Raw genomic sequence first — 14,342 nt, 5'->3', positions numbered from 1 at the left:
AGTCTCTCTAACCTGCCCCCCTCTCTCTCTCTCTCTCTGTAACTGTCTCTCTAACCTGCCCCTCTCTCTCTCTGTGACAGTCTCTCTAACCTGCCCCTCTCTCTCTCTCTCTGTGACAGTCTTTCTAACCTGCCCCCCTCTCTCTCTCTCTGTGACAGTCTCTCTAACCTGCCCCTCTCTCTCTCTCTCTCTGTGACAGTCTCTCTAACCTGCCCCCCTATCTCTCTCTGTGACAGTCTCTCTAACCTGCCCCTCTCTCTCTCTCTCTCTCTCTGTAACTGTCTCTCTAACCTGCCCCCCTCTCTCTCTCTCTGTGACAGTCTCTCTAACCTGCCCCTCTCTCTCTCTCTCTCTCTGTAACTGTCTCTCTAACCTGCCCCTCTCTCTCTCTGTGACAGTCTCTCTAACCTGCCCCTCTCTCTCTCTCTCTGTGACAGTCTCTCTAACCTGCCCCCTCTCTCTCTCTCTCTGTGACAGTCTCTCTAACCTGCCCCTCTCTCTCTCTCTCTGTGACAGTCTCTCTAACCTGCCCCTCTCTCTCTCTCTCTGTGACAGTCTCTCTAACCTGCCCCCTCTCTCTCTCTCTGTGACAGTCTCTCTAACCTGCCCCTCTCTCTCTCTCTCTGTGACAGTCTCTCTAACCTGCCCCCCTCTCTCTCTCTCTGTGACAGTCTCTCTAACCTGCCCCTCTCTCTCTCTCAGTCTCTCTCTCTCTCTCTCTGTGACTGTCTCTCTAACCTGCCCCCCTCTCTCTCTCTCTGTGACAGTCTCTCTAACCTGCCCCTCTCTCTCTCTCTCTCTCTCTCTCTCTGTGACAGTCTCTCTAACCTGCCCTCTCTCTCTCTCTCTCTGTGACAGTCTCTCTAACCTGCCCCCCTCTCTCTCTCTCTGTGACAGTCTCTCTAACCTGCCCCTCTCTCTCTCTCTCTGTGACAGTCTCTCTAACCTGCCCCTCTCTCTCTCTCTCTCTCTCTGTAACTGTCTCTCTAACCTGCCCCCCTCTCTCTCTCTCTGTGACAGTCTCTCTAACCTGCCCCTCTCTCTCTCTCTCTCTCTGTGACAGTCTCTCTAACCTGCCTCTCTCTCTCTCTCTCTGTGACAGTCTCTCTAACCTGCCCCCCTCTCTCTCTCTCTGTGACAGTCTCTCTAACCTGCCCCTCTCTCTCTCTCTCTGTGACAGTCTCTCTAACCTGCCCCTCTCTCTCTCTCTCTGTGACAGTCTCTCTAACCTGCCCCTCTCTCTCTCTCTCTGTGACAGTCTCTCTAACCTGCCCCTCTCTCTCTCTCTGTGACAGTCTCTCTAACCTGCCTCTCTCTCTCTCTCTCTGTGACAGTCTCTCTAACCTGCCCCTCTCTCTCTCTCTATGTGACAGTCTCTCTAACCTGCCTCTCTCTCTCTCTCTCTCTCTCTCTCTCTCTGTGACAGTCTCTCTAACCTGCCTCTCTCTCTCTCTCTCTGTGACAGTCTCTCTAACCTGCCCCTCTCTCTCTCTCTCTCTGTGACAGTCTCTCTAACCTGCCCCCCTCTCTCTCTCTCTCTCTCTCTGTGACAGTCTGTCTAACCTGCCCCTCTCTCTCTCTCTCTCTGTGACAGTCTCTCTAACCTGCCCCTCTCTCTCTCTCTCTGTGACAGTCTCTCTAACCTGCCCCTCTCTCTCTCTCTCTCTCTCTGTGACAGTCTCTCTAACCTGCCCCCTCTCTCTCTCTCTCTCTCTCTGTGACAGTCTCTCTAACCTGCCCTCTCTCTCTCTCTCTCTGTGACAGTCTCTCTAACCTGCCCCTCTCTCTCTCGCTCTCTCTGTGACAGTCTCTCTAACCTGCCTCTCTCTCTCTCTCTGTGACAGTCTCTCTAACCTGCCCCTCTCTCTCTCTCTCTGTGACAGTCTCTCTAACCTGCCCCTCTCTCTCTCTCTCTGTGACAGTCTCTCTAACCTGCCCCTCTCTCTCTCTCTCTGTGACAGTCTCTCTAACCTGCCCCCCTCTCTCTCTCTCTGTGACAGTCTCTCTAACCTGCCCCTCTCTCTCTCTCTATGTGACAGTCTCTCTAACCTGCCCTCTCTCTCTCTCTCTCTCTCTCTCTCTCTGTGACAGTCTCTCTAACCTGCCCTCTCTCTCTCTCTCTGTGACAGTCTCTCTAACCTGCCCCTCTCTCTCTCTCTCTCTGTGACAGTCTCTCTAACCTGCCCCCTCTCTCTCTCTCTCTGTGACAGTCTGTCTAACCTGCCCCTCTCTCTCTCTCTCTCTCTGTGACAGTCTCTCTAACCTGCCCCTCTCTCTCTCTCTCTGTGACAGTCTCTCTAACCTGCCCCTCTCTCTCTCTCTCTGTGACAGTCTCTCTAACCTGCCCCCCTCTCTCTCTCTCTGTGACAGTCTCTCTAACCTGCCCCCTCTCTCTCTCTCTGTGACAGTCTCTCTAACCTGCCCCTCTCTCTCTCTCTCTGTGACAGTCTTTCTAACCTGCCCCCTCTCTCTCTCTCTCTGTGACAGTCTCTCTAACCTGCCCCTCTCTCTCTCTCTCTCTGTGACAGTCTCTCTAACCTGCCCCCCTCTCTCTCTCTCTGTGACAGTCTCTCTAACCTGCCCCTCTCTCTCTCTCTCTCTCTGTAACTGTCTCTCTAACCTGCCCCTCTCTCTCTCTCTCTGTGACAGTCTCTCTAACCTGCCCCCTCTCTCTCTCTCTCTCTCTCTGTAACTGTCTCTCTAACCTGCCCCTCTCTCTCTCTGTGACAGTCTCTCTAACCTGCCCCTCTCTCTCTCTCTCTGTGACAGTCTTTCTAACCTGCCCCCTCTCTCTCTCTCTCTGTGACAGTCTCTCTAACCTGCCCCTCTCTCTCTCTCTCTCTGTGACAGTCTCTCTAACCTGCCCCCTCTCTCTCTCTCTGTGACAGTCTCTCTAACCTGCCCCTCTCTCTCTCTCTCTCTCTCTGTAACTGTCTCTCTAACCTGCCCCCTCTCTCTCTCTCTGTGACAGTCTCTCTAACCTGCCCCTCTCTCTCTCTCTCTCTCTGTGACTGTCTCTCTAACCTGCCCTCTCTCTCTCTCTCTGTGACAGTCTCTCTAACCTGCCCCTCTCTCTCTCTCTCTGTGACAGTCTCTCTAACCTGCCCCCTCTCTCTCTCTCTCTGTGACAGTCTCTCTAACCTGCCCCTCTCTCTCTCTCTCTGTGACAGTCTCTCTAACCTGCCCCTCTCTCTCTCTCTCTGTGACAGTCTCTCTAACCTGCCCCCTCTCTCTCTCTCTGTGACAGTCTCTCTAACCTGCCCCTCTCTCTCTCTCTCTCTGTGACAGTCTCTCTAACCTGCCCCCTCTCTCTCTCTCTGTGACAGTCTCTCTAACCTGCCCTCTCTCTCTCTCTCTCTCTGTGACTGTCTCTCTAACCTGCCCCCTCTCTCTCTCTCTCTGTGACAGTCTCTCTAACCTGCCCCTCTCTCTCTCTCTCTCTCTCTCTCTCTGTGACAGTCTCTCTAACCTGCCCTCTCTCTCTCTCTCTCTGTGACAGTCTCTCTAACCTGCCCCCTTCTCTCTCTCTCTGTGACAGTCTCTCTAACCTGCCCCTCTCTCTCTCTCTCTGTGACAGTCTCTCTAACCTGCCCCTCTCTCTCTCTCTCTCTCTCTGTGACTGTCTCTCTAACCTGCCCCCCTCTCTCTCTCTCTGTGACAGTCTCTCTAACCTGCCCCTCTCTCTCTCTCTCTCTCTGTGACAGTCTCTCTAACCTGCCTCTCTCTCTCTCTCTCTGTGACAGTCTCTCTAACCTGCCCCCCTCTCTCTCTCTCTGTGACAGTCTCTCTAACCTGCCCCTCTCTCTCTCTCTCTGTGACAGTCTCTCTAACCTGCCCCTCTCTCTCTCTCTCTGTGACAGTCTCTCTAACCTGCCCCTCTCTCTCTCTCTCTGTGACAGTCTCTCTAACCTGCCCTCTCTCTCTCTCTCTGTGACAGTCTCTCTAACCTGCCTCTCTCTCTCTCTCTCTGTGACAGTCTCTCTAACCTGCCCCTCTCTCTCTCTCTATGTGACAGTCTCTCTAACCTGCCTCTCTCTCTCTCTCTCTCTCTCTCTCTCTCTCTGACAGTCTCTCTAACCTGCCTCTCTCTCTCTCTCTCTGTGACAGTCTCTCTAACCTGCCCCTCTCTCTCTCTCTCTCTGTGACAGTCTCTCTAACCTGCCCCCCTCTCTCTCTCTCTCTCTCTCTGTGACAGTCTGTCTAACCTGCCCCTCTCTCTCTCTCTCTCTGTGACAGTCTCTCTAACCTGCCCCCTCTCTCTCTCTCTCTGTGACAGTCTCTCTAACCTGCCCCTCTCTCTCTCTCTCTCTCTCTGTGACAGTCTCTCTAACCTGCCCCCCTCTCTCTCTCTCTCTCTCTCTGTGACAGTCTCTCTAACCTGCCCCTCTCTCTCTCTCTCTCTGTGACAGTCTCTCTAACCTGCCCTCTCTCTCTCGCTCTCTCTGTGACAGTCTCTCTAACCTGCCTCTCTCTCTCTCTCTGTGACAGTCTCTCTAACCTGCCCCTCTCTCTCTCTCTCTGTGACAGTCTCTCTAACCAGCCCCACTCTCTCTCTCTCTGTGACAGTCTCTCTAACCTGCCCCCTCTCTCTCTCTCTCTGTGACAGTCTCTCTAACCTGCCCCCTCTCTCTCTCTCTGTGACAGTCTCTCTAACCTGCCCCTCTCTCTCTCTCTCTGTGACAGTCTCTCTAACCTGCCCCTCTCTCTCTCTCTCTCTCTCTGTGACAGTCTCTCTAACCCGCCCCCCTCTCTCTCTCTGTGACAGTCTCTCTAACCTGCCCCCTCTCTCTCTCTCTCTGTGACAGTCTCTCTAACCTGCCCCCCTCTCTCTCTCTCTCTGTGACAGTCTCTCTAACCTGCCCCTCTCTCTCTCTCTCTGTGACAGTCTCTCTAACCTGCCCCCTCTCTCTCTCTCTCTGTGACAGTCTCTCTAACCTGCCCCCTCTCTCTCTCTCTCTGTGACAGTCTCTCTAACCTGCCCCTCTCTCTCTCTCTCTGTGACAGTCTCTCTAACCTGCCCCTCTCTCTCTCTCTCTGTGACAGTCTCTCTAACCTGCCCCTCTCTCTCTCTCTGTGACAGTCTCTCTAACCTGCCCTCTCTCTCTCTCTCTCTGTGACAGTCTCTCTAACCTGCCCCTCTCTCTCTCTCTATGTGACAGTCTCTCTAACCTGCCCTCTCTCTCTCTCTCTCTCTCTCTCTCTGTGACAGTCTCTCTAACCTGCCTCTCTCTCTCTCTCTCTGTGACAGTCTCTCTAACCTGCCCCTCTCTCTCTCTCTCTGTGACAGTTTCTCTAACCTGCCCCTCTCTCTCTCTCTCTGTGACAGTCTCTCTAACCTGCCCCTCTCTCTCTCTCTCTCTGTGACAGTCTCTCTAACCTGCCCTCTCTCTCTCTCTGTGTCAGTCTCTCTAACCTGCCCCTCTCTCTCTCTCTCTGTGACAGTCTCTCTAACCTGCCCTCTCTCTCTCTCTCTGTGACAGTCTCTCTAACCTGCCCCTCTCTCTCTCTCTATGTGACAGTCTCTCTAACCTGCCCCTCTCTCTCTCTCTCTCTCTCTCTCTCTCTGTGACAGTCTCTCTAACCTGCCTCTCTCTCTCTCTCTCTGTGACAGTCTCTCTAACCTGCCCCTCTCTCTCTCTCTCTCTGTGACAGTCTCTCTAACCTGCCCCCCTCTCTCTCTCTCTCTCTCTCTGTGACAGTCTCTCTAACCTGCCCCTCTCTCTCTCTCTCTGTGACAGTCTCTCTAACCTGCCCCTCTCTCTCTCTCTCTGTGACAGTCTCTCTAACCTGCCCCCCTCTCTCTCTCTCTCTCTCTCTCTGTGACAGTCTCTCTAACCTGCCCCCCTCTCTCTCTCTCTCTCTCTCTGTGACAGTCTCTCTAACCTGCCCCTCTCTCTCTCTCTCTCTGTGACAGTCTCTCTAACCTGCCCCTCTCTCTCTCGCTCTCTCTGTGACAGTCTCTCTAACCTGCCTCTCTCTCTCTCTCTGTGACAGTCTCTCTAACCTGCCCCTCTCTCTCTCTCTGTGACAGTCTCTCTAACCTGCCCCTCTCTCTCTCTCTCTCTGTGACAGTCTCTCTAACCTGCCCCTCTTTCTCTCTCTGTGACAGTCTCTCTAACCTGCCCCCCTCTCTCTCTCTCTCTCTGTGACAGTCTCTCTAACCTGCCCCTCTCTCTCTCTCTCTGTGACAGTCTCTCTAACCTGCCCCTCTCTCTCTCTCTCTGTGACAGTCTCTCTAACCTGCCCCCCTCTCTCTCTCTCTCTCTGTGACAGTCTCTCTAACCTGCCCCTCTCTCTCTCTTTCTCTCTGTGACAGTCTCTCTAACCTGCCTCTCTCTCTGTGACAGTCTCTCTAACCTGCCCCCTCTCTCTCTCTCTCTGTGACAGTCTCTCTAACCTGCCCCCTCTCTCTCTCTCTCTGTGACAGTCTCTCTAACCTGCCCCTCTCTCTCTCTCTCTGTGACAGTCTCTCTAACCTGCCCCTCCCTCTCTCTCTCTGTGACAGTCTCTCTAACCTGCCCCTCTCTCTCTCTCTCTGTGACAGTCTCTCTAACCTGCCCCCTCTCTCTCTCTCTCTGTGACAGTCTCTCTAACCTGCCCCTCTCTCTCTCTCTCTGTGACAGTCTCTCTAACCTGCCCCTCTCTCTCTCTCTCTGTGACACTCTCTCTAACCTGCCCCCTCTCTCTCTCTCTCTGTGACAGTCTCTCTAACCTGCCCCTCTCTCTCTCTCTCTCTCTCTGTGACTGTCTCTCTAACCTGCCCTCTCTCTCTCTCTCTCTGTGACAGTCTCTCTAACCTGCCCCCTCTCTCTCTCTCTGTGACAGTCTCTCTAACCTGCCCCCTCTCTCTCTCTCTGTGACAGTCTCTCTAACCTGCCCCTCTCTCTCTCTCTCTGTGACAGTCTCTCTAACCTGCCCTCTCTCTCTCTCTCTCTGTGACAGTCTTTCTAACCTGCCCCCCCTCTCTCTCTCTCTGTGACAGTCTCTCTAACCTGCCCCTCTCTCTCTCTCTCTCTGTGACAGTCTCTCTAACCTGCCCCCTCTCTCTCTCTCTGTGACAGTCTCTCTAACCTGCCCCCTCTCTCTCTCTCTCTGTGACAGTATCTCTAACCTGCCCCTCTCTCTCTCTCTCTGTGACAGTCTCTCTAACCTGCCCCCTCTCTCTCTCTCTGTGACAGTCTCTCTAACCTGCCCCTCTCTCTCTCTCTCTGTGACAGTCTCTCTAACCTGCCCCTCTCTCTCTCTCTCTGTGACAGTCTCTCTAACCTGCCCTCTCTCTCTCTCTCTGTGACAGTCTCTCTAACCAGCCCCTCTCTCTCTCTCTGTGACAGTCTCTCTAACCTGCCTCTCTCTCTCTCTCTCTCTCTCTCTCTGTAACAGTCTCTCTAACCTGCCCCTCTCTCTCTCTCTCTCTGTGACAGTCTCTCTAACCTGCCCCTCTCTCTCTCTCTCTCTGTGACAGACTCTCTAACCTGCCCCCTCTCTCTCTCTCTCTGTGACAGTCTCTCTAACCTGCCCCTCTCTCTCTCTCTCTGTGACAGTCTCTCTAACCTGCCTCTCTCTCTCTCTCTCTGTGACAGTCTCTCTAACCTGCCTCTCTCTCTCTCTCTCTGTGACAGTCTCTCTAACCTGCCCCTCTCTCTCTCTCTCTCTGTGACAGTCTCTCTAACCTGCCCCTCTCTCTCTCTCTCTCTCTGTGACAGTCTCTCTAACCTGCCCCTCTCTCTCTCTCTCTCTCTGTGACAGTCTCTCTAACCTGCCCCCCTCTCTCTCTCTCTCTGTGACAGACTCTCTAACCTGCCCCTCTCTCTCTCTCTCTCTGTGACAGTCTCTCTAACCCGCCCCTCTCTCTCTCTCTCTCTGTGACAGACTCTCCAACCTGCCCCCCTCTCTCTCTCTCTCTCTCTGTGACAGTCTCTCTAACCTGCCCCTCTCTCTCTCTCTCTCTGTGACAGTCTCTCTAACCCGCCCCTCTCTCTCTCTCTCTCTGTGACAGACTCTCTAACCTGCCCCTCTCTCTCTCTCTCTCTGTGACAGTCTCTCTAACCTGCCCCTCTCTCTCTCTCTCTCTCTGTGACAGTCTCTCTAACCTGCCCCTCTCTCTCTCTCTCTCTCTGTGACAGTCTCTCTAACCTGCCCCTCTCTCTCTCTCTCTCTCTGTGACAGTCTCTCTAACCTGCCCCTCTCTCTCTCTCTCTCTCTGTGACAGTCTCTCTAACCTGCCCCTCTCTCTCTCTCTCTGTGACAGACTCTCTAACCTGCCCCTCTCTCTCTCTCTCTGTGACAGTCTCTCTAACCTGCCCCCTCTCTCTCTCTCTCTCTGTGACAGTCTCTCTAACCTGCCCCCTCTCTCTCTCTCTCTGTGACAGACTCTCTAACCTGCCCCTCTCTCTCTCTCTGTGACAGTCTCTCTAACCTGCCTCTCTCTCTCTCTCTCTCTCTGTGACAGTCTCTCTAAACTGCCTCTCTCTCTCTCTCTCTCTGTGACAGTCTCTCTAACCTGCCCCTCTCTCTCTCTCTGTGACAGTCTCTCTAACCTGCCCCCCTCTCTCTCTCTGTGACAGTCTCTCTAACCTGCCCCTCTCTCTCTCTCTCTGTGACAGTCTCTCTAACCTGCCCCTCTCTCTCTCTCTCTGTGACAGTCTCTCTAACCTGCCCCGCTCTCTCTCTCTCTCTCTCTGTGACAGTCTCTCTAACCTGCCCTCTCTCTCTCTCTCTCTGTGACAGTCTCTCTAACCTGCCCCTCTCTCTCTCTCTCTCTGTGACAGTCTCTCTAACCTGCCCCTCTCTCTCTCTCTCTCTGTGACAGTCTCTCTAACCTGCCCCTCTCTCTCTGTGACAGTCTCTCTAACCTGCCCCTCTCTCTCTCTCTCTCTGTGACAGTCTCTCTAACCTGCTCCTCTCTATCTCTCTCTCTGTGACAGTCTCTCTAACCTGCCCCTCTCTCTCTCTCTCTCTGTGACAGTCTCTCTAACCCGCCTCTCCCTCTCTCTCTCTTTGTGACAGTCTCTCTAACCTGCCTCTCTCTCTCTCTATCTCTCTCTGTGACAGTCTCTCTAACCTGCCCCTCTCTCTCTCTCTCTCTCTGTGACAGTCTCTCTCACCTGCCCCTCTCTCTCTCTCTCTCTCTGTGACAGTCTCTCTAACCTGCCCCTCTCTCTCTCTCTCTCTGTGACAGTCTCTCTAACCTGCCCCCCTCTCTCTCTCTCTGTGTGACAGTCTCTCTAACATGCCCTTCTCTCTCTCTCTCTCTCTGTGACAGTCTCTCTAACCTGCCCCTCTCTCTCTCTCTCTCTGTGACAGTCTCTCTTACCTGCCCCTCTCTCTCTCTCTCTCTGTGTGACAGTCTCTCTAACCAGCCCCTCTCTCTCTCTCTCTCTGTGACAGTCTCTCTAACCTGCCCCTCTCTCTCTCTCTCTCTGTGACAGTCTCTCTAACCTGCCCTCTCTCTCTCTCTCTCTGAGACAGTCTCTCTAACTTGCCCCTCTCTCTCTCTCTCTCTGTGACAGTCTCTCCAACCCGCCCCTCTCTCTCTCTCTGTGACAGTCTCTCTAACCTGCCCTCTCTCTCTCTCTCTCTGTGACAGTCTCTCTAACCTGCCCTCTCTCTCTCTCTCTCTGTGACAGTCTCTCTAACCTGCCCCTCTCTCTCTCTCTCTGTGACAGACTCTCTAACCTGCCTCTCTCTCTCTCTCTCTGTGACAGTCTCTCTAACCTGCCTCTCTCTCTCTCTCTCTCTCTGACAGTCTCTCTAACCCGCCCCTCTCTCTCTCTCTCTCTGTGACAGTCTCTCTAACCTGCCCCTCTCTCTCTCTCTCTGTGACAGTCTCTCTAACCTGCCTCTCTCTCTCTCTCTCTCTGTGACAGTCTCTCTAACCCGCCCCTCTCTCTCTCTCTCTCTGTGACAGTCTCTCTAACCTGCCCCTCTCTCTCTCTCTCTCTGTGACAGTCTCTCTAACCTGCCCCCTCTCTCTCTCTCTCTCTCTCTGTGACAGTCTCTCTAACCTGCCCCTCTCTCTCTCTCTCTCTCTCTGTGACAGTCTCTCTAACCTGCCCCTCTCTCTCTCTCTGTGACAGTCTCTCTAACCTGCCTCTCTCTCTCTCTCTCTCTCTCTGTGACAGTCTCTCTAACCTGCCCCCTCTCTCTCTCTCTCTGTGACAGTCTCTCTAACCTGCCCCCTCTCTCTCTCTCTCTCTCTGTGACAGTCTCTCTAACCTGCCCTCTCTCTCTCTCTCTCTGTGACAGTCTCTCTAACCTGCCCCTCTCTCTCTCTCTCTGTGACAGTCTCTCTAACCTGCCCCTCTCTCTCTCTCTCTCTCTGTGACAGTCTCTCTAACCTGCCCCTCTCTCTCTCTGTGACAGTCTCTCTAACCTGCCTCTCTCTCTCTCTCTCTCTCTGTGACAGTCTCTCTCACCTGCCCCCTCTCTCTCTCTCTCTCTGTGACAGACTCTCTAACCTGCCCCTCTCTCTCTCTCTCTCTCTCTGTGACAGTCTCTCTAACCTGCCCTCTCTCTCTCTCTCTCTGTGACAGTCTCTCTAACCTGCCCTCTCTCTCTCTCTCTCTCTGTGACAGTCTCTCTAACCTGCCCTCTCTCTCTCTCTCTCTGTGACAGTCTCTCTAACCTGCCCCTCTCTCTCTCTCTCTCTCTCTGTGACAGTCTCTCTAACCTGTCCCTCTCTCTCTCTCTCTCTCTGTGACAGTCTCTCTAACCTGCCCCTCTCTCTCTCTCTCTCTGTGACAGTCTCTCTAACCTGCCCCTCTCTCTCTCTCTCTGTGACAGTCTCTCTAACCTGCCCCTCTCTCTCTCTCTCTCTGTGACAGTCTCTCTAACCTGCCCTCTCTCTCTCTCTCTCTCTGTGACAGTCTCTCTAACCTGCCCCCTCTCTCTCTCTCTCTGTGACAGTCTCTCTAACCTGCCCCTCTCTCTCTCTCTGTGACAGTCTCTCTAACCTGCCTCTCTCTCTCTCTCTCTCTCTGTGACAGTCTCTCTAAACTGCCTCTCTCTCTCTCTCTCTCTGTGACAGTCTCTCTAACCTGCCCCTCTCTCTCTCTCTGTGACAGTCTCTCTAACCTGCCCCTCTCTCTCTCTCTGTGACAGTCTCTCTAACCTGCCCCTCTCTCTCTCTCTCTGTGACAGTCTCTCTAACCTGCCCCTCTCTCTCTCTCTCTGTGACAGTCTCTCTAACCTGCCCCTCTCTCTCTCTCTCTGTGACAGTCTCTCTAACCTGCCCCTCTCTCTCTCTCTCTCTGTGACAGTCTCTCTAACCTGCCCTCTCTCTCTCTCTCTCTGTGACAGTCTCTCTAACCTGCCCCTCTCTCTCTCTCTCTCTGTGACAGTCTCTCTAACCTGCCCCTCTCTCTCTGTGACAGTCTCTCTAACCTGCCCCTCTCTCTCTCTCTCTCTGTGACAGTCTCTCTAAACTGCTCCTCTCTATCTCTCTCTCTGTGACAGTCTCTCTAACCTGCCCCTCTCTCTCTCTCTCTCTCTGTGACAGTCTCTCTAACCTGCCCTCTCTCTCTCTCTCTGTGACAGTCTCTCTAACCTGCCCCTCTCTCTCTCTCTCTGTGACAGTCTCTCTAACCTGCCCCTCTCTCTCTCTCTCTCTGTGACAGTCTCTCTAACCCGCCTCTCTCTCTCTCTCTCTCTGTGACAGTCTCTCTAACCCGCCTCTCCCTCTCTCTCTCTCTCTGTGACAGTCTCTCTAACCTGCCTCTCTCTCTCTCTCTATCTCTCTCTGTGACAGTCTCTCTAACCTGCTCCTCTCTCTCTCTCTCTCTCTGTGACAGTCTCTCTCACCTGCCCCTCTCTCTCTCTCTCTCTCTCTGTGACAGTCTCTCTAACCTGCCCCTCTCTCTCTCTCTCTCTGTGACAGTCTCTCTAACCTGCCCCCCTCTCTCTCTCTCTGTGTGACAGTCTCTCTAACATGCCCTTCTCTCTCTCTCTCTCTGTGACAGTCTCTCTAACCTGCCCTCTCTCTCTCTCTCTCTGTGACAGTCTCTCTAACCTGCCCCTCTCTCTCTCTCTCTCTGTGACAGTCTCTCTAACCTGCCCCTCTCTCTCTCTCTCTCTGTGACAGACTCTCTAACCTGCCTCTCTCTCTCTCTCTCTGTGACAGTCTCTCTAACCTGCCTCTCTCTCTCTCTCTCTCTCTGACAGTCTCTCTAACCCGCCCCTCTCTCTCTCTCTCTCTGTGACAGTCTCTCTAACCTGCCCCTCTCTCTCTCTCTCTGTGACAGTCTCTCTAACCTGCCTCTCTCTCTCTCTCTCTCTGTGACAGTCTCTCTAACCCGCCCCTCTCTCTCTCTCTCTCTGTGACAGTCTCTCTAACCTGCCCCTCTCTCTCTCTCTCTCTGTGACAGTCTCTCTAACCTGCCCCCCTCTCTCTCTCTCTCTCTCTGTGACAGTCTCTCTAACCTGCCCCTCTCTCTCTCTCTCTCTCTCTGTGACAGTCTCTCTAACCTGCCCCTCTCTCTCTCTCTGTGACAGTCTCTCTAACCCGCCCCTCTCTCTCTCTCTCTCTGTGACAGTCTCTCTAACCTGCCCCTCTCTCTCTCTCTCTCTGTGACAGTCTCTCTAACCTGCCCCTCTCTCTCTCTCTCTCTCTGTGACAGTCTCTCTAACCTGCTCCTCTCTCTCTCTCTCTCTGTGACAGTCTCTCTAACCTGCCCCTCTCTCTCTCTCTCTGTGACAGTCTCTCTAACCTGCCCCTCTCTCTCTCTCTCTCTGTGACAGTCTCTCTAACCTGCCCCTCTCTCTCTCTGTGACAGTCTCTCTAACCTGCCTCTCTCTCTCTCTCTCTCTCTGTGACAGTCTCTCTCACCTGCCCCCCTCTCTCTCTCTCTCTGTGACAGACTCTCTAACCTGCCCCTCTCTCTCTCTCTCTCTCTCTCTGTGACAGTCTCTCTAACCTGCCTCTCTCTCTCTCTCTCTGTGACAGTCTCTCTAACCTGTCCCTCTCTCTCTCTCTCTCTCTGTGACAGTCTCTCTAACCTGCCTCTCTCTCTCTCTCTCTGTGACAGTCTCTCTAACCTGCCCCTCTCTCTCTCTCTCTCTCTGTGACAGTCTCTCTAACCTGTCCCTCTCTCTCTCTCTCTCTCTGTGACAGTCTCTCTAACCTGCCCCTCTCTCTCTCTCTCTCTCTGTGACAGTCTCTCTAACCTGCCCCTCTCTCTCTCTCTGTGACAGTCTCTCTAACCTGCCCCTCTCTCTCTCTCTCTCTCTCTGTGACAGTCTCTCTAACCTGCTCCTCTCTCTCTCTCTCTCTCTGTGACTGTCTCTCTAACCTGCCCCTCTCGCTCTCTCTCTGTGACAGTCTCTCTAACCTGCCCCTCTCTCTCTCTCTCTCTGTGACAGTCTCTCTAACCTGCTCCTCTCTCTCTCTCTCTCTGTGACAGTCTCTCTAACCTGCCCTCTCTCTCTCTCTCTCTGTGACAGTCTCTCTAACCTGCCCCTCTCTCTCTCTCTCTCTGTGACAGTCTCTCTAACCTGCCCTCTCTCTCTCTCTCTCTGTGACAGTCTCTCTAACCTGCCCCTCTCTCTCTCTCTGTGACAGTCTCTCTAACCTGCCCTCTCTCTCTCTCTCTCTCTCTGTGACAGTCTCTCTAACCTGCCCCTCTCTCTCTCTCTGTGACAGTCTCTCTAACCTGCCCCTCTCTCTCTCTCTCTCTGTGACAGTCTCTCTAACCTGCTCCTCTCTCTCTCTCTCTCTCTCTGTGACAGTCTCTCTAACCTGCCCCTCTCTCTCTCTCTGTGACAGTCTCTCTAACCTGCCCCTCTCTCTCTCTCTCTCTGTGACAGTCTCTCTAACCTGCCCCTCTCTCTCTCTGTGACAGTCTCTCTAACCTGCCCTCTCTCTCTCTCTCTCTCTCTGTGACAGTCTCTCTAACCTGCCCCCCTCTCTCTCTCTCTCTGTGACAGACTCTCTAACCTGCCCCTCTCTCTCTCTCTCTCTCTCTCTGTGACAGTCTCTCTAACCTGCCTCTCTCTCTCTCTCTCTGTGACAGTCTCTCTAACCTGTCCCTCTCTCTCTCTCTCTCTCTGTGACAGTCTCTCTAACCTGCCCCTCTCTCTCTCTCTCTCTGTGACAGTCTCTCTAACCTGCCCCTCTCTCTGTCTCTCTCTGTGACAGTCTCTCTAACCTGCCCTCTCTCTCTCTCTCTCTCTGTGACAGTCTCTCTAACCTGCCCTCTCTCTCTCTCTCTCTGTGACAGTCTCTCTAACCTCTCTCTCTCTCTCTGTGACAGTCTCTCTAACCTGCCCCTCTCTCTCTCTCTCTCTCTGTGACAGTCTCTCTAACCTGCTCCTCTCTCTCTCTCTCTCTCTGTGACAGTCTCTCTAAC

At 53.5% G+C, this 14,342-nt stretch overlaps 1 protein-coding gene across 1 annotated transcript in view; it reads left to right on the top strand.

The window, feature by feature from the left end:
* The window catches only part of LOC132808849 (high affinity immunoglobulin epsilon receptor subunit gamma-like), a 47,672-nt gene that overhangs the window by 30,271 nt on the left and 3,059 nt on the right, over positions 1–14,342 (top strand). The window lies entirely within an intron of this gene.

This window comes from Hemiscyllium ocellatum, assembly GCF_020745735.1.
Source record: "Hemiscyllium ocellatum isolate sHemOce1 chromosome 40 unlocalized genomic scaffold, sHemOce1.pat.X.cur. SUPER_40_unloc_8, whole genome shotgun sequence".
NCBI lineage: Eukaryota > Metazoa > Chordata > Chondrichthyes > Orectolobiformes > Hemiscylliidae > Hemiscyllium > Hemiscyllium ocellatum.
The sequence above is the reverse complement of the archived record's forward strand: the minus strand, read 5'-3'. Positions and strand labels throughout refer to the sequence as shown.